Source organism: Catharus ustulatus, chromosome 7, assembly GCF_009819885.2.
Source record: "Catharus ustulatus isolate bCatUst1 chromosome 7, bCatUst1.pri.v2, whole genome shotgun sequence".
Classification (NCBI taxonomy): Eukaryota; Metazoa; Chordata; class Aves; order Passeriformes; family Turdidae; genus Catharus; species Catharus ustulatus.
The window spans coordinates 26264276-26285358 of record NC_046227.1 but is presented as its reverse complement, the minus strand read 5'-3'; the positions used below and the strand labels follow the sequence as shown (position 1 = coordinate 26285358).

General features: G+C 46.9%; 1 protein-coding gene across 3 annotated transcripts in view; it reads right to left on the bottom strand.

Annotated features, from left to right (window-relative positions):
- MRAS (muscle RAS oncogene homolog) overlaps positions 1-20529 on the bottom strand; it is a 38077-nt gene extending 17548 nt beyond the window's left edge. For 2 of the 3 annotated variants that reach the window (XM_033064577.2, XM_033064574.2), the window contains exon 1: positions 20074-20342. The gene's annotated coding sequence lies outside the window, so the exon portion shown is untranslated. Of the gene's footprint in view, positions 1-20073; positions 20343-20489 lie in introns of those variants that run through there. The other variant, XM_033064575.2, reaches the window with a different exon arrangement.
- Positions 20530-21083: the final 554 nt, after the last annotated feature.

Genomic DNA, 21083 nt, shown 5'->3' with positions numbered 1-21083 from the left:
ACACCTATGCCATTGAATACCTTTCCTGCAGGGGCTGGGTCCACACAGCAATGACAGATCACCCTGGCTCAGGGCTCCTATCAGATTCCTGACAGCTTCCTGTTGCCAGTGACCAAATCCCATTGATAAGTCAGAGTTGTGCTATTCCTCACTGCTTTACCCAAGGTATAGCAAACCTTAAATGGGGCCAGATCTGCAGGCAGAACTGGTGGTGATGGATGGAACTGGAGTTAAAGGTCCAATCCTGGCTCTGCCAGCAAACAAAAATGCTTAGCTGCTTTCTTCTCTCTCACTTTCAAGTTTGAGAAATAAAAACAAGAAGGCAGCAGGCCAGGAACAACAGGTGGTTTTTGTTTTGCCTTTTTCTTTTTTTTAAACCCTCAACCCTGCTGTGGCAGGAAGGCTGGTGCCTGTGGCTGTGACACAGCCAGGAAAGCAGAGCAGCTTCCCAGCAGCTTGGTCACACTGCTCCCCTCACCTCACAGCTGCCTCCTAAGAGAAAGGTGAAAAAAATTCCCTGGCTGAAACTGGGCAACAACACAGGTATGTGGAGAAAGGAGAAGAGACAACCATTCCTGACTGGCCCATTTCAATACTTCAGCAGCAGAGACTGCTCATTTACGGAGAAGCCAGCCAGGAGGATCTGTACGTGTACATGTAAGTGTTCTCCACCCACCCATAGGCAGCAGTGATGCTGACTCAGATCCCAGAGGAAACAGATGGCCATCTCCCAGATCTGAATGACCACTGCATTTTCTGGGAGGTTTAACACACTTAAAGAGAAAAAAAAAAAAATCCATCCTAATGATAAGGCTGAATACAAGGCAGTTGATTTTCTTGGTATTGGTTTTCTTGAAAATGCTGTTCAGTGCAGCAGCAGCTGTGGTGACACTTTGTGTCACCTGCTCCCAGACATTTTGGTTTTGCTGGTGTCCTTTGGGCTGCAGGTGCTGGCTGGGCTCAGCACTGAGGTGGGACCAGGACTGCTTTGAGGGAACCTCCTAAACCATTGGCTCCCAACCTTCACCCACAGCAACCCACACAAACTTTTGGAGGCTTTCCCAACAACCCTAGGAAATTCTTTTTCATTAAATAGACAACTTTAGCTTTTTCACCCTCAAAAACCACCAAGCAAGGCTGATGTGCTCTGTGCCACAGAAGCTGATTGTGCTCTTGTCAAAACACAAGAGCATAATTCCCAAATTGAGGTCAGTTTCTGATTTCCCTATCTCTTTCTCCAAAATAATTTCTTCAGTTCAATCCAAAATATTGAAACATAAAAGCACTTTTGACCTGGCAAGCTTGGGGGGGGTCTCTTGTTTTTTCAATTCACTGGAGACCCCATACCACCTCTAAAAAGAAAAACCCATACGGAGAAGAGAGAGGATGAGATTGCTAAGAACAGCAAAGGACTCTTGTCCAAGTTGAGGCAAGCCAACATTTTCAGAGCAAGGAGAAGCATGATCAACTCTGCCTGTTTCTAAACCACCTTTGGAGGAAGTTCTTGACAATAGCAAGAATTTCCACTGCAAGCAATAGCTGCTGGATGGGGAGAAGACCAAACCAGCTGAGGTTCAAATAGTTTTACTGCATTTCCTCACAACCCCAAGGAAAAGTTTCTTAGCCCTATTTTTGAGTAAGCCACTTTCTCATATTTATGAGACCACACATCAATACACAGCAAGCTGGGATGCAGAAAAACCTATGAATTTCAACTAAATGCCTTATTTTTGCTTGAAAGACCAAGTTTTACTTTTGTGTGATCCTTCTGGGGTCAGATGATCCTCACAGGCTTTTTGAGACACAGATGCTGGCTAAAGCTCTGCCCCTCCTTCCAACACATTTAATGACAGTTTTTTGCTTTGCCTATGGCCAAGATTTCACCCCATCCTTCTTTACACGGCAGAGCAGCTCCAGCCAGGCAGAATGAAAGACTGATTGTTACTGACATGGCGGGGGACAGTCTGTGGACGTGAAAAACATACTCCGTTTGTGCACGATTTTTGACCTCCTCACAAAACCACAAGCTGCTGCTTGGCAACAAGCATTACATTTTCACTGACATTTTGTGCCAGCCCTTTAACCCGCTCCCAAGAAGCCTCAAGCTTATCTTGCATGAAATGCTCCCCAAAGTACTAGGATAATGTTTAGCCCCATTGTACAAACTGTGTGTCTGCCCAGCATGCTTATCGGCTGAATCGGGGCATTCGCTTCCCGTTCTTTCCAGAAGTTTGGTCATGCTGTGTGTCTGAACCACCAGACAGCGTTACATAGGCTGGGGAAAACAGCAAGAACTGAACTGAGAAAAAAAAATCTGAAAAAAGTCAAGAAGTATAAGCTGGTTTGTTGAGCACAATTCCCCATATTTTAGGTGGTGCTAGCACAACAGATGAAAACTTCAGAGTGTCAAAAGGCAGCAAGTTTAGATGTTTCTGCAGGATTGTTTCCACTGCTCATGGAAACACTCCTCTTTCTACTGTGATGGGAGGTCCCATGCTCCAGTCATGCACATACATAACGAAAACCTCCCAAAAGTCAAGAACTTCAGTCCCTCTACCCCTCCAGCTGCCCTGATAACCAAAGCAAAACGACAACTCATGCCTTGACAAGATTATAAATTTAACTAGCTCATGATTCAAACCTTTAAAACAACATATATCATTTCTTGGAAAAGACTAAACACTCTCAAAGATGTGCAGAGCAACAGGCAAGTGCAAAAGACTTGAGCTGATTTTCATGTGGTTTTGGCAAGAGTACTGACACAGTGTTCCTTAGATGGGAGCAAGAATAAGCGTGTTTGCTGTAGATCTGACTGGGAAAAGTGAAGCACAAATGTTTTTATCTATTGTCTGAATACAAAGCAGCATGTGGTAATACACTAATAAGGTCTGATGGTAATCATCTTACAATTTATATAGTTGTTTATTTTGAAGGAGCCAAGAGAAGGATCCATACCCTACGCTGACAAATGCCGTCAGGGCTCTGGTTTAGTCACTGGAAGGAGGCTGATTTATACAACCATCTTCATACACACTGGCAAGACTGGTGGCCTGACAGCACAAGCCAGTAATGCTGAGACAGTCAGAAGTGTGGCTACTTCTGGGGTAGCTGGATGGGAAGAAAAAAGAAACATTGATCCAAGGGTATCACTGAGGCTGAGCCTCCTCAGCAAAAAGTATTTCTTTTAAGAGGCAGAAAACACTACATAAAACACCACTTACCTGTCTGGACATGGAGATGGAGTGGAAGGGCTGGGCTGTCCCCTTGGAACAGCCAAGTAACAAAACACCAAATTCAGCTTAGTTTGCATGACTGACCTGCTAAATGCAGGTGGTGGATCTAATCCCCACTCTCATTACAAAACTTGCCCTGAATGCAAGCGGTTCTGAGCACAGCTTCTGAGCAGAGCTGCGGCCACATAAGACAATAATAGATAGTTGATATTTGATGTGCTGGCACGCCTTTCCCTGGTTCCTGCTCTGCTGTCCTGGAGGCTGAGCTCCCAGGGCAAGGCCTTTACAGAAGGTCAGCAAGCTGAGAACCAAGCCCTGGGTTTGTAGGGGAGGTTAGTGCAATTAAAGACACCGGCTCCCTGACTGAGAAGGCCAGCACGACAGTGATTTACAGTTTCCATAGCAACAGGCAACACAAATTGCTTAATTCTGTTATGAAACCTCCAGAAAAAGCTACAGCAGGGCCTGTGTGGGAACTACCAAGCTCCCTCCTCCTCTGCTGCAGCTCTCCAAAGCAGACAACTTCAGGCAGCCTATGTCCACTTCAGCAACAGGCTATGATTTAGCACATACTGATGTATAAGCATGGATGCTGATGACTCCATCAACCCTTGGCCAAGGCAATTTCCCTATCATCAGCTTGTTTTGGCCCATGGCGTGCCAGAGCTCGGCATACCTGAGGAGCCAATCTCACCTGAGGAAGACTATCAGCCACCAGGCTGCCAACAACTCCTACGGTTGCAATTAAGAACTCTTCCTCTACCCACAGCTCACTCGATTACACCCTTTTACCTGGCCACTTTGTAAGCATTAGCAGCTCCATGCGGTGCCTGCAGGGCTGAAACTCTGCAAAATCTGAACACTTCCCTCCCTGTTCCTCTTGCAGACTGCTGGCTGCAGCCACACAACCACCACGACACACCCAGAGACACTAGCCAGGTACCAAAATAGCTCAGCCCAATGTGTGTAGGCAATCCCTTGGGCAGGGAACTACTAAGAATCCTTGAAAGACAGGACATGCCCTTTTAGGAGGCTGCTGCTTCCCTTAAGTCATGCTGATCAGGACTGAATGAACTTCAGGAATTTCTCCCTCAAGTAGGCATGACCATGTCCCAAGCCGTCAAGAGCCAAAAGACTCGTAGGTGTATGAAAAACCACTGCCAATTATTATTAAATAAAAGATGATTAACTCTTAGCCAAGTTTTCTCCAGTCTGTCAGATTTCCTTCCCAGTCAATGCTTCCAAAAAGACACACTGAACAAAAGCTGGACCATGTTCCAGTCTTCAGTGGGAAGTCAGCATGGAACAGATCTGTATGTGGGAAGCCAGAGTCTGATGCCCCTTGCAGTTCTGGCATTAAGTTTTTCAAAACACAAGTGAAATTTCAAGTCTCAGGTTTTCTAAGAAGGTGTATTCTAACAGGTGCTCCCAACTCCCATCAGCTTCCGGATCTGATGGAGCCCAGCACCTGGTAAGCCTTGCACAGGAAATTAAAGGCATTTCCTTTTGGAGCAGTGATCAAAGCACTATCAGATTGCTACCAAAAGGGAGGGGGAAAAAAAAAAAAGGAAAGCCTTAAACCAACTGCTGTTTAAAAATAAAATCCTCTACCAAGCAATAAAGAGCTGCAATTGGCTGGGCTTTGAATGTGGGGGGATGTAACTGTGGGTCCTGGAAGTGGCCTCATCAATTCCCCTCCTGTGCAGAAAGATGCTGGACCCCGAGTGTTGTGTTCCTTGTACTGCTCACTGGCTTCCTGTGCCAGCCAGACCTTTTCTCCCTTTCAACCCAAAATTGCATCACCTCCCTCACCACACAGATGCTGCTCAGATTTACTGTAAGAGAAGGAAAACGCATCGGGGGAGTGATGAAGCACTTGAGATTCACACAAAAGGCAGCTAAAGGCAGTAACTGCCTGATGAATTCTTGGTAGTTATTTCAGGAAACACAGAATTATAGCCTGAACAAATAATAATAATAAAAAGCCACGTCACTGGGAATGGCTTAGGTAGTAGGTGGCCCCCCCACCTTCCCCCACTGTGAATCCCTAAGTGATGTAAGAAGTCCTTGCTCTAGAACTGAGCAGCAGCTTTCCTGTGGCCAGGCTGGGTTCAGGGATTCACTTGTTTTTACTGGGAAGCACGTGCCTGTCAGTGTCCCCATCTGTATGTAAGTGCAGCACAGCATGAGTCAATCACACTGACAAATGTCATCCAAAACCAACCCTGCTTCCCTCTCCCAACTCCTCCTCCACCTCCCACAACAACTCCATTAATCTTCAGCCTGTTTCCCTCACTGATGTAGTGCCCTTTTCAAAATACGTAAGAGTTCTGTCACTCTGACAAACCAACAGTTAGGTGCAGAAGACAGATTTTTTCTCATTATTATTATTAAAAATAACATTTCAGTCAGATTTGGGCCATTTGTAGTTACAGCTTTGCCACTGTCAGTTCTGTAGAAGGATCCAGTTATGCAACCAGAAAGCAGCCACACAAGATCCATTCCTTTATCTCTAAGGCCTCAAATAAAACTGTATGGTTGCCAGCTTAGGGATTGATGGCTGACCCAAGCCTTTTGCCAAGGTATGAAATGAGAGCATCCTACTCAGTAACTGGGGCCTGGCTCAGCTACTTTTACTTCTATTACTTGTTGTGTGTTTAAATCCACCATCCCTTTCCTTATTCATTTATTTCCAAAGCTCTCAGGAGACATTGGGGATGACAGATTCCTGTATAACTCTTGCAAATTCTTTGCTTGTGAGGCCAGGAAGGCCTCTCCTATGTTATCATGGAGCCAATGAAGCTGACCTAAACATACTGCAGCAAAAAAGCAGATTGCCAAGATGTTCCCCTGCCCTGCCCAGGCAGAGATAACACAGCAAGAACAAATTTAGTGGAGGAAGTGGCTTCGAATTCCAATAGCTGCCCTTCCTGCTCGCACAATCCCTGGAAATGGGCAGCTTCCCTCCTAAACATCCCAGCCTGCTGACACACCAATAGAAAAGACCCCAAATTCACTGCCCTGGGTGGTTTTGCTACTCTTAATATTGCTCAGTGAGGTTTCTGAAGCAATAGCCCAGTGCTTCAGCAACACCCTGTTTGCAGCCCAGATGTTCTGCTGCCTGCATGTGGCCCTGATGCTGGCCACACAGCCAGATGTGCATGGCACAGCTCTCCTGGCCTTAACCAGCATCACCTTGGGCAGGTGGAAGTGGTCCAGGCAATTCCTGTGCTGCAACATGGAGCTGTGAGGGGATCCTAAGCAGCACCAAGGACTGCCCAGCATGGACCTCCTCACAGCTCCACCCTGCCTTCCTCACATCAGTCCCAAAACCCCTGCCAAAACAAGGGGTGCATCCACCCTGTGCCCAGCTCCTTGATGGGTCACTGCCCTGCAGCCCTATGGGCACCATGCTGTCCCCAGATGGCTGAGCCAAGGCACAGACTTCATGGCACCTATGGATGCTTTGGAGATGATTAATGGATAGAAAGGGTACAGGGCCATCTCATTCCAGTCACCCTCCTGCAAATCAATCAATGCATTTGGCTCCAAGTTTGTCTTCCAGTCAGGCTCAATTCAGTATTTAATGCTTTTTACATCTCCAGTGTTGCTACCGGATGTCTTTCAGGGTGTAAATGGCTTTTTAAAGACTCCCTTCCCTCCTGGCAAACACACTTTACATCTCTTAGACAGCTGCAAAGAGCTGAAGGCTGTGAAGTTCCCTGGTAACAGCATTTCCACTAGGGGATGAGTGAATCCTATTAAGTCCAAGGGACAGAGGAAGGATGGTGAGGAGAGTGGGGATCTCCAGGCTATTTCCAAAGTATTGTCCTCTACCTGCAAATCTTTCCCAAAACTTGACTCATGTCTACTGTCCTTCCTAGAGAAAAAGACTATTGTTGTACATATCCTATGGAAAAAAAGACACATTGCCTGCTCACTTTGCATCACAGTGTTCCCTGAAATTATCTGTGAGCTATGGGGCAACACCAATGTTTCTACACCCCAAGGCACAGGACAGGCTTGTAGGGCTCTCGATACATTTTCCCAGGGTCTTGGATCAGGGACAGTCCCACAGCACGGTTCCCCACTACACATCCAATACTCACTCGCTTACAGGTACAAAAGAGCAGAGAGTAGGCTGGTCTGTAGTGCTGGAGATTTAGTAGAACTTCACTAGCATGGACTTCAGAAGATGAAGGAACAGCTATCTCCTAAATTTACCCAAATAGGCACAAGGCCTATTTTACTTAGAATTTCATGACACTAAATCCCAGAACTGTGTGGAAGGCTATTCCAGGCATTTCCCAGGTCCATGTCATTACTCTGTCACTTGGAAGACTCCAAGATGTCATCACTGGGCCAGGACCCATGACAGTAATTTTTTCCAGGCTCATTACAGTGTCTGCCAAGAGCATAAGCCTCTCATTTACGTACAGCATGCTGGGGAGGTGACTCCATACTTGGCAAATCCAGCTGCTTGTCTCAAAGAGGAGGGTGGGCAGAACTTGGGGCTGGGTACAGGGATGAAGAGTGAGATGAGGGGAAGATGCACAGGCCCCTCCTTTGCCTCACACATGGTAGTGCAGGGTTTTGCAAAGCCACAGCATTCCACTGAACCTGCCTGAGGACAGGGTGCATGTACACTGCCAGCATCCCAGCTGTGTGCCAGGCCAGCCCTGCTGCCTGTTCCTAGCCCCTCTCTTTGGCACACTCTTGGCTGTCAGCTCTTTCCCTGCTCCTTCTGCTTTGTGCCAGGCTGGTGGCAAACACACACCTTGACACTCAAACTAGTGGGCAACTGGCCAAAGCACCCTTGAGGAAGAGAGTTTACCCTTCCATGATTCAACTCTACTCTTCTATCAAGTGCCTTCATCCTGCCAGCACTGGAGAGAAGCATCCCATGAGAATATTCCTTAGGAAGAGAGGTACCAGAGCCCCAGCTGGTGCTGCTCAGTACCTGCTCTTTTTTGTTGAATGCCCAAGTAATGTCTCAGGTGTCATGAGCAGATGAATCCATAGAGCAGCAACTGAAAATCAACACATCTTTGAAAGCACCCTGTGAGTCAGCTGACCCAACTTCAGACCACTGTGGCCATCCCTCACCCCCCAGTTTCAGCACAGATCTGCATCAGGATATCCTAATTCTGGTTCCTTCTACACTCAGCCTCAATTCTCTGCCTTGACTCTTAAGTCATTCAACTTGCAGCCGTGTGGGAGGTTATATATGTACATTCATTAACACTTCCATTATGCCCTGTGGTTTGGCAGGTGGTACTGCATTATGGATTTAAACAGTGCCAGCAAGCAAATCTACAGCACTTCACTGGATTAGCATGCTATGGGAAATCATACCTCAGAAGTGTTTTGCACTCTCATGAAGCAGCTCCAATGAACGAGGCAACAGCAGGGCTCCAACCACCACTGCACTGTGCAATCACATCAGAAATTCACCCACAGCTCCAGGGAAAGATAAACTCCCCCAAAACTCAATTACCATTACGACAAGGAAACTACAAGGAAATGACAAGGAAACAATCAGGAAAAGAGCAACAGCAGATTCTCTTGCCAGTTAAAGGATGAGAGGCACACCCACTTCTGCCACAAACATCTTTCACACATACCAAAAATAACATCTGCTTTTGCCCTATAAACTGTTTTCACATGGGAGGAACACACCACACTTGGTTATACTCATTTCAGAAGTCAGCTTTCAAGGTACTCGATGCTCCATGCCCATCATGATGCCTCCTGTCTCATCATCAGGCTGACACTGAGAGATTTGCAGAAATTGCACAGTCAGATTCCCTGAGAGGATGCTGTCCCAGAGGGATGAGAAGATGTGCTGGGTTACAGAGCAATGCAGGCAGTGAACACACCACTGAGCCTCAGACAGGTTTGCCCCTTTGATGTGACAAGAGGATAAAGCATCAGTTAAACACTGGCATCACCACACTGCCTGTCATTTTCTGGGGGTGGACCACACTCGCCTTTCCTTACTGAGAGCAGTGCTACAGTGCCATTGTACACTGCAGTTGTGCCTGAGTGGTACACAGCTCCTACAAGTCCTACAACAGCCCTCATTCCTTACCTGAGCAGTGGGAAGGTCACTTCACAGGTAAGACCACGCATGAACCAAATACAGCAAAGTAACTGGACAATGTTTCTGAGTCGGGATTGAGGTAAATCAAGAGCTATCTTCAAAGAAGAATGCCTGGTGCTTAATTAGATCTTCCAGATCATTGCTTTGGTTCAATTACTCTGCTGTCCTTCTCCTGTTTGAAACTCAGAAGAATGTGAGCAAGGAAACATGTTCAATCTCCTACAGACCCTGGCTGAGAAGTTCCAAAGAAATGTTTAGGCTCTGCCATAAGACCCATTTTTAACTTCCATCCACCACACAGCTCTGAAGTACAGCTACCCTGCTGCAAAGCTGTAACAAAGTCAAGACACCAAGGTCTCTTCTCAAAGACAGTGGGATGCAGCACTATGTTGCTCTAGCCTTAGGGTAGATCTCATATGCCATTCCTGTGCATGTACAGTGACGTTATTTTTGAACACCAAGCAAAGAGATTATGGATGAGTCTTAGTTTTGCCAATCCAGGTAAATCTCTCATTTGCATCATATTTTACATAACAGACTCGCAGAAACAGCAAAAAAATTGGATTTGGCCCTTCTTTGTACTGCAGGGTTCTCTGCAAGGGACACACACCCTTATATGGAGTTATCCTCTTATCCTTCAGCCCCTTCAATAACATTCCAGACTTAAAATTTTAAATAAAACAGTTAAAGATATTGGGATTTTATATAGATATTGTTTTTTTATATCAACCTAGGGAGTGACAATACAACATGGGATGATTTAACCTGATGGTATCTTGACACATCTCTGCATATAAGAATATCTCTATAAAAAGCACAGATAGAGACAGCATGAATGGCAGCCACTTGAAAAAAATAAAATAAATAAAGCCCCAAAGCATTAAGGCCTTGTAAGGGCCAAGATTACTTTCATCCTGCCACAGCATGTTTCAATTTAACCACTGCATCTCTCAGCACTTTTGGTTCATATTCCTTTACCACACAGAGACACAAGTTTGGTATACGCCCAGCCTTAGGAAGGGGAAATGGTATTTTGGGTCACCAGTTCCACCCACCCCTCCACTCAACAAGGCTTTTGAAGTGCACCAGTCCCAAACAGAAGCCAGAATACATTAGCCTGGGGTCAGGAGGGCTTGGAGAGCCTGAGGTTGGGAGATATTTGAGGAGTTTTTTGGGGCAAAGTGGCTTTGTCAGCAAGTCCCTTGCCTCCTGCTGCCCACGAGGACACCCTGCCCAGGGCTGCTGGCATGTCTGCCCCAACCATGGACACCAGCAGGCATTTCCTTAGTCTTTTTGTCGTTGCCTTGAAGGTGGCAGACCTCCAAGCACTGCCCAAGTTCAGCAGTTCTTCACTGCTCTGGCTGAGACAACTCCTCTTTGTCCCTTCTCACCTCTCAGCTATGCCAGTTCATCTTCATGAGCCCACAGCAACTGCAGCTCCTGGTACTGGGCTCTATTCTCTTTTACCCCAAACCAGAGAACTGCTCCCAGTGTTTTGTGCAGTAGAAGGATTTATTTTTATGCTGCACAAAACCAAACAGATGCTTCGACACACGATATGCCCGAAAACACAATTTTTCTCCTTTGCTTCGACAGATTACCATTTATTTCCATATTCTGGTGAGGTTGGTATGTAAACAACAGAGAGTAACTTGCTGTGCTCAGGAGACCTTAAAATAAGAGTCTTATCTCTCTGTCCTCCTGGATCCACTAAGTCATCCTCCTGAGGTTCAAAGAGTTTCTGGAACTCATAATTTAAAAATCCATGGAATAAAAATGGGGTTGCTGGAGATCTTTACCAACAGAAAAGTAGATTGAAACTGTTCTGTTATTTAATAATTCAAATCCCAGTTGCCTAATTAAACAGGGTTACTACACTGCAAAAAGAATAAGGAATTATATATTCTCTTAGCTGACTTGGCTGATTAACATGAAAGCCTTCTCATGCTCACAGGCGTTTGGTCCAAGTAAAACTTTTGAAAAGAGACTTAATACTCCACAAGTAAATCTCATGTAACAAAACCCTTGCTGCTTACACGACTAGGGTGATGCAGCAACTTGTCAGCAACTTTGTGCTTCATGGAGCTATTTTGCAGGATGCACAGAGGAAGCAATGCCCAGCAGAGCATCTTAACAGAGCAGTCAGTATCACTTTGGACCTGCCCAAACCTCAATAAAAGCAAATGGTCTGCACAGTTCCTCATGCCTGACATATTCCCTGTTTGCAGATTAGATCTAAAAGCATCCACAGCATGAGGAGGAAACAGAAATCTCTCTCGAAGCACTCTGCCCTTGAGCTACAGAATATTTTCTTAGAGGAGTGCTGCAAGTCCACCTCAACACTACAGGTGATCACAACCTCTGGATGCTCTAACTCCAGGCTATGATCCTTCCCCAGCTACCACCAAGGTCTCTTCAGGTGGCAGTGAAGTGCAGAGTCTACTCAGGCAATACCTTCCCTGTTCTCCAAGGGCAGCTGTGTCAGAGGTAGGCAGGTACCTTAACAGCGAGATCATGCACTATTCTCAGAGCTACAACACAGTGTTTGACCTTGCACTGTTGCACAAAAACAATTCACAACAGCTGAGGGTTTTTCCAGAGCACTGGGGCATGTCTCCTCCTGTTCCAAGGTTAGTTAGGGATTCTTGTCCCCATGAAACACCAGCAGCCACCAAACCAGCCTCAGTCTGCAACTGCAGCTCAGCAACTGAGCCAAAGGGATTCCTTCAGTGATCTCCCTCCTTCCAGTTCATCACCCTGCAGCACAAGCTCTGTGAATGCCCTTCATGGCTTTCTGGGATTGAGTACTTGGTACTGAATAACTTCTTCCAAAGAGTCCTGCTTTACAGACATATAACCAGCAAGTGTTGCACTGAGGCTGGTGACACCAATACTTCCACAGCAAGTATTACACAAGATGTCAGCTACATATTTTCTGAAGATCACAATCTCTACTAAACTGTCAGCTGTCTATGCAGACCACTCAAGAGCTATCTGGGTATGCTAAGTACAGATGACAGACCCGATAACAGTGTCTGGATGTGTCCAAGAGATTAAATTCCATCTGCATCCTGTTATTTTAGTCATTTGGTACCCTTTCAGAGTGTATGTTTCAACAACCAACTGGTAAAGAGCTTGTGTCACAGGATCACAGGTCTACAGGAAAAAAAAGAATCCTTCAAATTCTTTTTTTGGAGTCACCAGGTACCTGAAGACATGCTACAGTGGGTGTTTTAGTAGCTCTTTAAGTGGGAAGGCCAGTTCAAGAAAAAAGTGGCTGTGATTTCCACTATACTGATGTCCATTAACATCCTTTTAATGTGGAATGGGTGGATTCACCTTAGTGAGGCTTAGTGCTTCAAGCAGTGCAAAGAGTAGATCCCTGTTCAAAAGCTTTTCAACCCCTCTTATATTTGCAAGATGAACAAGTATTTGTTTCCATAAGCCAGAGCATGCCTTGCACTGAAAAACAGAACACACTGCAATAGTGTACTACTCAAAACTACACAGAAAGAAGATTAAATGTATTTGTTTTCATACTGATATGACCAATTCTTAAAAAAAAACCCACCCAAACAAAACAAATCACACGGGAAAAAAAATTAAAAGTCCAATAAAGCTGAACATTTCACTTCAATAATTATTTTTTGCTCACTTCAAAACCTCCTCCTTCCAATAAGTGAATTATACAGAGGAACTGCGGAGCCTCTTGCTGTTGCCAAATCTGCATTTTTTTGACACATGGTGCTGTCAGTGTTTGTTCACAGAGTCCCTCTCCATGGTTGGCTCACCCACCAGTGAAAGCCTGATCCCAGTCCTTCCTATAGCTGTGACAGGAGCTGAGGCATGCTGGCAAGCAGACACTTGGAGAGCTGAATTCACTGGCACTATCAATCAGATTAAATTTCATTAAAGAACTTTTATTTAAAACAAATTCCAACATTTGCACTTCATAATTAAGTGGAAGCCAACTGAATTAGTGTCAAGACATGCCATAAGTGAAAGTATCTGAACCCTGGCATCCCTGTGGCCCCAGCCAGCTCTGAAAGGAAAGCTCCAGCAGCTTGTGCCACAGCAGACCCTGACACATCTCCCTGGGACTGCAGTTCCTGCGGAGGAGCTGAGACACGCCAGGCTCTGCCTGCTCCCACTCAGGGCACAGCTTCTCATTCCTATGGTGCTGCAGGCACGGCCTGGGAGGCAACATCCCTGCCTGGCAGTGACCCAGGAGTGACTTTCCAGCGGCAGAGCAGTAAGAAGCACTGGGAGCAAGTCAGGCTCCTGCCCGAGCCCACGGAATTCGGCAGCACTGAGCACTCCCGGCTTTCCCAAGAGGAATATTTCACTGTAACCCACACACAGTACATGACACGGCCCCGAGCAAGGCACAGCATGACTTACAGCTGACTTCAGCAGGCTTCGGTTTGATCCCTAAATCCTCTAGACACTTCACAAGAATGTTGCTCAACTCCCACTGCCTTCAGCCTCACAAGAGGTAGACATAAATACTTGGTATTAGCATAGCTCCCCATGACTCATTTTTTCTCCTTTTTAAATATAGCATCCTATAAACGTGGATACATTGTGAGCAATAAAACTCACATTGTTACTGTTCATCATGCAACCATAACAAAAAATTCCTCCTGCCAGCTTTGGACAGTTTCCCCCACCCAACCCCAAACACTGTGACCCTCACACAGCTGAGATGGAGCAGATGAGGCTCTGCCCCATCAGGGAGCCCAGGCAGCACAGGGACTCAGCACTGTGGCAGCAGATGTGGAGCTGGGCAGAAAGCTCCATCATCAACCCAGCCACTCACATCAACTTTATTAAGAGGAGCAGAACTGGCTCTGGGTACAGAAAGAGCAGGGATTTGCCAGAGAGGAGCACAGTTTCGGTAGCTGAGAAGTAGCCAGTGCCAGCCTCGGGGAAGCCACTCACTGAAGAAGTGGTGGTGGAGGCATCTCTAGCTGGGGGATGCTCCCCACTCTTCATCTTCCCCCAGACATACATCATCTCCCTCCCTCCATCACCAGGCTTGTGCTTTCTTCCTTAGAGAAGCCAAACCTACATTGCCTAACCAAGCAAATGCCATAAGCTGCTTCAGAAGCACTGTGGAAGAGCCAGATGAGAAAAGCATGGACCAGAGCTCGCTGATTTTCATGGGAATTGAGACCCAGCTTCAGCACCCTCCTGTCTGTGCTACTGCAGACTTTCTTGTGTGATCCATCCTTCATGCTGTGTTTAGCTTCACTGAGTACTTCAGTTCCCTAGCTGTGCAAATGAGATAAATAACAGGTCCCTATCTCACAGGTATGCTGTAAAATAAATAGGCTTTGCATTACAAGTGTTACAGGAATGCTTTAAAACTTGCACAAGTATCAAGACTAATCCATCACTGCTCAAAAAGAACCCTAGGACTGATAGCAAATTAAAATCTTACCTACACAAACATTAGAGTATGCAAGACTGTTTTCTTAGTTTATCTGTTTCTTCTGATAACCATGTTTGCCTCAGTGACTTGAGCTGTTCTAGTCACAAGCTGTTTGAGCTAAGTGCACCAAATCCTGTCTAGAGAAGTGTATGCTTTGCTCTGTCTCCAACAACAGCTGAGACATCAGTCATCCTCTCAGCTGTCCTAAAGACACAGCTGAAAATGCATGCCCATATCCATCTTGCTGTCAGGTGACTGAAAAATACATTTTTACCTCTTGGACCTCTCCAATAAGACTACCCATGAGAATTTATTTACCACAGTATTTTTCAAGTTCTTTCTCCAACATTCTTATTTAATATCTGAAATGAGTGGAACAGCAGAGCTGCCACTCTCATCCTAGAAACTGGCATTTTAAAGACAAGATAAACAGAAGCCTTTGCTTAAAACTTCCAGGAGTGTGTGTAGCTTAAAAAGCTAATTCCTATTTAAAATAATGACTAAGACTCTGAGGAATCTAACTCCCAAAGTCACACAGGTAGTTTTGAATATGTTACCCTTTCAGAGTAATTATGCCATCAAAGCTCCAGTCAAAAGCTGATGAGCGTTACTAATATATGCTGATGAGAGAGCTTGAACGTGAAAGACTTTCCTGGTTTATTTACACTCCAGTAAATCAGAAAGCACACCAAGACTTATTTTCACATAGGAGAGTACCAGACCTGCCACAAGGGACATGTAAGGAGGTTAACCCACAGCCCAGCGAGTAGGTTTACTGAAAACCAGCTGCAAGCTGATATTGTGGTACTTGTTTTCACCGGACATGATGGAAAGCTGGACCAGCTGTGTGGACTTCAGTGGACCAGCACCAGTCACTACATAAAACAGTTGTCTGGCCCATTACCTGAATCATTACAAGTCACCATTCAGATGCAAAATAGTCCCTAGGCAGTCCTCAGTGACTTTTATCTCTAGATCAAGAATTAGGCAGATGCAGTCAAGAGCTGGGATGAAGAAAGAATAAACCATTTTTACCACCTTGCATAAAGTTACATACTTGGTACAACATTCTTTGCAGAAGCAGACCTTCTCAAAGAGAAGGCAAGGCAGGCATTGTGTTATTTGGGAGAAGGTGAAGGAGTGGCAGGAACTCTTTAAGCTGCTCAATAGCAAAAGAAGAAAGTACACGAAAGTAGTTAAAGACTTTACTCTTGAGCCTATCAACGTCAAACAGATTCCAAGGTTAACAAAATTTAGCCAAAAATTAATATGTAAATTGTACAAGCACTGAACATTTCTGCTGGTCAGTTCTGGCCAGAAGAGAAGAGCAGGAAGGGGAATCCCATCCAAGACTGTCTCAGCTACTTAGATGCCTTCTGAACTATCTCAGCTATATTTATACCCCACAAAGAAATAACTTTACTACTCCATTTTAGAAAGGAGAAAAATAGACTCAGTGAGAGGCAGGTTCATTGGTACCTGTAAGAGTTGCTGACCTCAGCCTACCTACCTTTGGCCAGTTTGTGACAGAGAAACTACTTGGGGGCAGTTTCCCATCCCTTCACCCAGCTCCAGCAATTGGGTCCCTCAGATGAAATCACAAAGCACCACTCACTGAAAAAACAGTGTCTAAAGAGTAAAGTTGCAGGAGAGTCAGTAACGAGTACTGTAAGTAGAGCAAAGTGCTTAAAAATATTGTTAACCTTCCCCAACCCTGTCCACACCCCTTCTCTCAATCGTTATTTCAGAAGACATTTTTATACAATTATTTCATTATCTAATGGCAAACTGGCTGCCTGTTCTATCTCTATGCAAAACTTCCATATATATTACTCTTCCACTGACATTTTCTCACACATATACATGCACAGATCAGCAATTGCTCCACCACTTTCTCAGAGAATAAATGAGCCATAAATTAAAAAAAAATAACGAGTATGCCAAAAGATTCAGCATCTGAAGTTAGAGCTGTTCACTTCTCTCTGTTCAGAAAGGGCCAGTCGTGGCTTATTGCAGATGTTATTGAAGTAGATGGTGTTGCTCTAGATTTACTTTTGATACAAACACTCAGGATGTGACCCACTGGAGCACTGGAACTTTGTTTCCCCACAGAGAAAAATACAGCCAGTGACATTCAAGTGGAACAGGAAGGCTATTCTCCCCTCCCCAGTAAGTATCTTTTCTCAAGCACCCCTGTAAGCAACAACAGGAGAAAGAAGGAACAATTCCACCAAGGAGTGGGCTAAATGTTCCTCCCATCTGCCCATCTCCCATCTCCCACGCTCATTCTGTTTTCACTTGGACCAAATCCTCCCAACCCCTTCTGCTTTATACTTCATTAAACTTGGGTGCTTCACACAACAAAAATAATGCCACCCATCTTTGAAAGGTCACTTTAAAGGCACATTTCCATATCTTTTAACACTACTTCCCTTCCTCAGTGCTGCCTTAGAAGCCTGAAAATGAATTCCCTATTTTTCCCATTGACTCTGTCCTCTGAATCCCAGTGGACTTATTTATGACAGTAAAAGCTTATGCAAACACCAGCACCATGCAAAAACACTCCCCTCTTCATTCCTGTGGATTCATGTTAATATTCTCCACCTCCAGTCTGAAGTCCTCCCTGCATTGAGAGCTGCACATTCCCAAGCTTAGGTACAATCCCTCCTAACTCCACCCATGCAAGTAAGAGAGGTAAAGGGATGATGGAGAAGTTATGATGCTGAGGCAAAGGCAGCTCCACAAAGTGTAGGGGCACTGCACTGAAGGTCCTGCATGGCTCCAAAAGCTGAGCAAGTCTGAAGCCAGGAGCCACCAGAAGTGACAGCTTAGCTGAAGCAGAGACAAACAAAGAAACCAGACAAAACCAAATTATTAAGAGTGGTCAGGCTGAATTCTGGAGCCTGTAACTTTTACAGGGCATACTGATTCATCCTAGTGAACTGACTCACCTGGAGCCAGCAGGTCAGTAGGGATGCCAGGCTTGGCAGCTGTGGGTAAAGAGGTTCTTGGCTTGAATCCAGCTACAAAAAAGACTTCACACCCAAGGAAGATAGAAATGAAAGGGCAGAAATGAATGAAGCTGAACAGTTTTGCACAAGGAGCCTTCCAGAATAAGAAGAAGGGGTTAGAGTTTCTGCTCAAATGTTTTCAGCCCTGAAACACCACTAGGAGCTCATGGTGCAGTGAATGGGCCAGGGAGGACTCGGGTACAGGACACTGCAGTTAAAGAAGAGCCTAAGGAACCACAGCACAATGTCAACAATAATGAATCATCACATCCATTTTTCCTAAATCCACCTGCCTTACATTGCCTTTGCCAGTGACATCATGTGCAGGACTCATCCTCCTCCTTCCAATCCCCAAATGCCATGTCTCCACCAGTGCCAAAAAAACGTGTGGGGAGAAGGAATAAAGTCCTCTCTAACCACCTTCTGATACAATGTTATTCCTCCCTAGTGTTAGCCTCAGTCCCAGGGCAAGAAAAAAATCATTCAATAGGACACATACGAAAAGCTCCCCACATGAAAAAGGCAAGTTTAGTTTCCGCAATTCTTAGCACCTCTGCCGAACAAAAATGAACTTGTGAAAATACCCACCAAAAACTTCCATAAATAGAACTGCCTCTCACATTATTTCTGAAAAGTGGTGCTGGGCCAGCTCTGACCCCAGTGCGGCTGCTCTGGTTCAGGAGTGATGCTGGTGGGGTGCTTGGCCCTCTGCAGTATGGGCATAGACTCTGTCATATTGGGTATCTTCTGGAATGGAGGAGCAAAATCAAAGACAAAAAAACTGATGCAGAACTATAACATGGAGCTGGTCAGACCCATTTCCTACATACACTATTATTTTTAAGGAGATGCTGTCAGCTTGGTATTTTCAGACTCAAATATCTAGAAAGAAATCTTACCGCTCTTAGGCAGTCCGAAGCTCTGCTACAGAGAGATATTTTTCTTTAAAGCGATTAGTTCAGAATTTCCTTGCCACACCCCTTGTTCTTTCTCTTATCTTTCTCCTAGCCCTTCTTAAATTGATAGACCCTGTTTTTGCAAATCCCTTTTAACAGATTCAGAGCAAGAGACAAGTATATTTCATAAAGAAAAATGACAGTTTTAGGCCTTTGAAATGCATCTCTCTTGTGCAGAAAGAGCCTGAGCTAACCAGATAATTTCAGAGTGAAAATTCAGAAAGCACATCTATAGCTGATACAACTATAAAGTTTTCTTAGTATCAACTCTTGTGTGAACAATACTTTCCAGGTAAGATGTACATAAACATTTCCAGTCAATAGCATCCCTTTAAGCCTGCCAACAAAATCCGAACTTAGATGATTTAAGCTACCCGAGGAATTGGTGGCTTAGATTTTCATATTTTCCATGGCATTACTGGAGAGCAGTGCCAGCTGACAGTGCTGAAGGGCTGCTGTTCCCTGTGCTGGGAAAAAGCCTCACGCCGGGGTCAGGGCTCCCCTGTGTGCTTTGCTCTTCTAAGAAAAGCCCTGCCTCCGCTGCGACCTGCCGCCTGAAGTCCCCGTTTGCTGCACGGCGTGATCGGCACGGCACGGAGGGTCACTGGAGCAGAGTGCAGAATGCTTGAGACTGATCCACCCGAGGTCTAACACTTGCTCCTCAGCTTGCAGCCAGCGTGGCTTTGTCTTAGTTTCTCTGTCTAGGAAGCAGAGCTCTATACGTTGTTTCTAGGGCTCTTGAGCTATTGATTAAAATAAATAAACAAACAAAAAACCTACAAGTTTTCTTTCTAATCCCCAGCAAGCCCAATCACAAGGTCTGAGAAATCCTTGCCCTATCTGTGGTTCAATTTGTTTTCTTAAAGCAGAGAACGAAAAAGCAAAGTAAAAGTAAAGTAAAACCAGAAGGAAGAAAAAAAAAAAACAAAAAAAAAACCCCAAACCAAACCCAAAGCCGTGCCTCCTCCTCTTCTTGTTCCTTTGTAATTGACGATAGCATCTCTATCTTTCTGAAAGTTATGGACGCTTATACAAAGTACTCAGTGATCCATCAGCAATTTTAATACAAGATAAGATTCCTCGCCATACCCATCAAATCCAAACACACCCAGAGCAGGAAAGTAAAATATTACCGTGGCTCTGAATCAGTGGCGGCGAGGAGGTAACCCCTGACACAAGCAAAACCCAACAAACCCTCAACTTACAAAGATCTTCCATTACAGCGCGTAACCGAGCGCACAGCCCGGAGCAGACACGGACCGCAGGCGTTCCGAGCACTGCGCCATCCATTCCCATTTCCCGGCGCTCAGGACCCCGACCCCCCGCACCCCCGTACCGTCCGTCCCGCGTCCGGCGCTGCTGCGAGCGGCGGCTCCGCGGCGACAGTCGGCGACAGCGCGCTCCTCGCGACACCGAGCTGCGGCCCGGGAAAGCGGCGGTGCCTGGGGCGCTCTGCTCCCGACGGGGGGGCTCATGCCAGCGTGGGGCGCCGCATTTCAGCAGGAATCGCTGTGGGGAGAGGAAAGGAGCGGAGGGGGAAGCCCCGCCGCGGTTACCGCCGGGTGTCACGGCGGTCCCGCCCCTCCCGCGGGCTTGTCACGCGTGGAGCGCCCCAAGTGCGCGGCGCTGTCCCGCGCCCCGCGGGGGACGGGCACAGCACACCCGGTTACTGCTCCGCTCGTTCGCTTGGCCGTGTCCCCCCGCCCCGCTCCCAGAGCGAGCGGCACCGCTCCCCGCTCCGAGCCCGCTCACCCGAGCTGCGGGGCCGCGCCCTCGGCCGGGCAGCGCCGGCGGGCCCCGCGCTCTGGCCCGGCGGCCGCGGCAGCGCAGCCCGCGCCGGCCATCCCTTATATCGCCGCGGCGCCTGCTATAAATAGCCCGGCCCCGCCGCCGGGGGCCGGGCCGGGCGCCGCCGGAGGGGGATTCGCGGCCGTGCGGGGTCCCGCCGTCACCTGCGGCTCGGCGGCCCGGCCGCGTTCGCCGCTCGGGACGCGCGTGGGTGCCGCGGGCGCGGCGGCGGCTCCCGGGGTCCGGCCCGCCGACCCCCGGCGCGGCAATGGGCCCGTCCGCCGCCGCCGCGCGTTAAGGTGGAGCGGGGCGGCAGCGGCGGCACCTTAAACCGCTCGGGCCGGCCGTCCCCGCCCGCAGCCCGGGCCCCGCGGGGCTGGGGCTGAGCGGCAGCGACCGAGCCTCCGGCCGCGGGGTTCGTGCCGCCGCCTGCGAACGGGAGCAGCAGGAGGACGGTAAACAGCCGGCCCTGTCTGATGGACGGGCCAGCAGCCGGAGGGCACGGACTGGTACAAGCACCATTCACGCCACATGAACCACGGCACACACCAAGCCTTT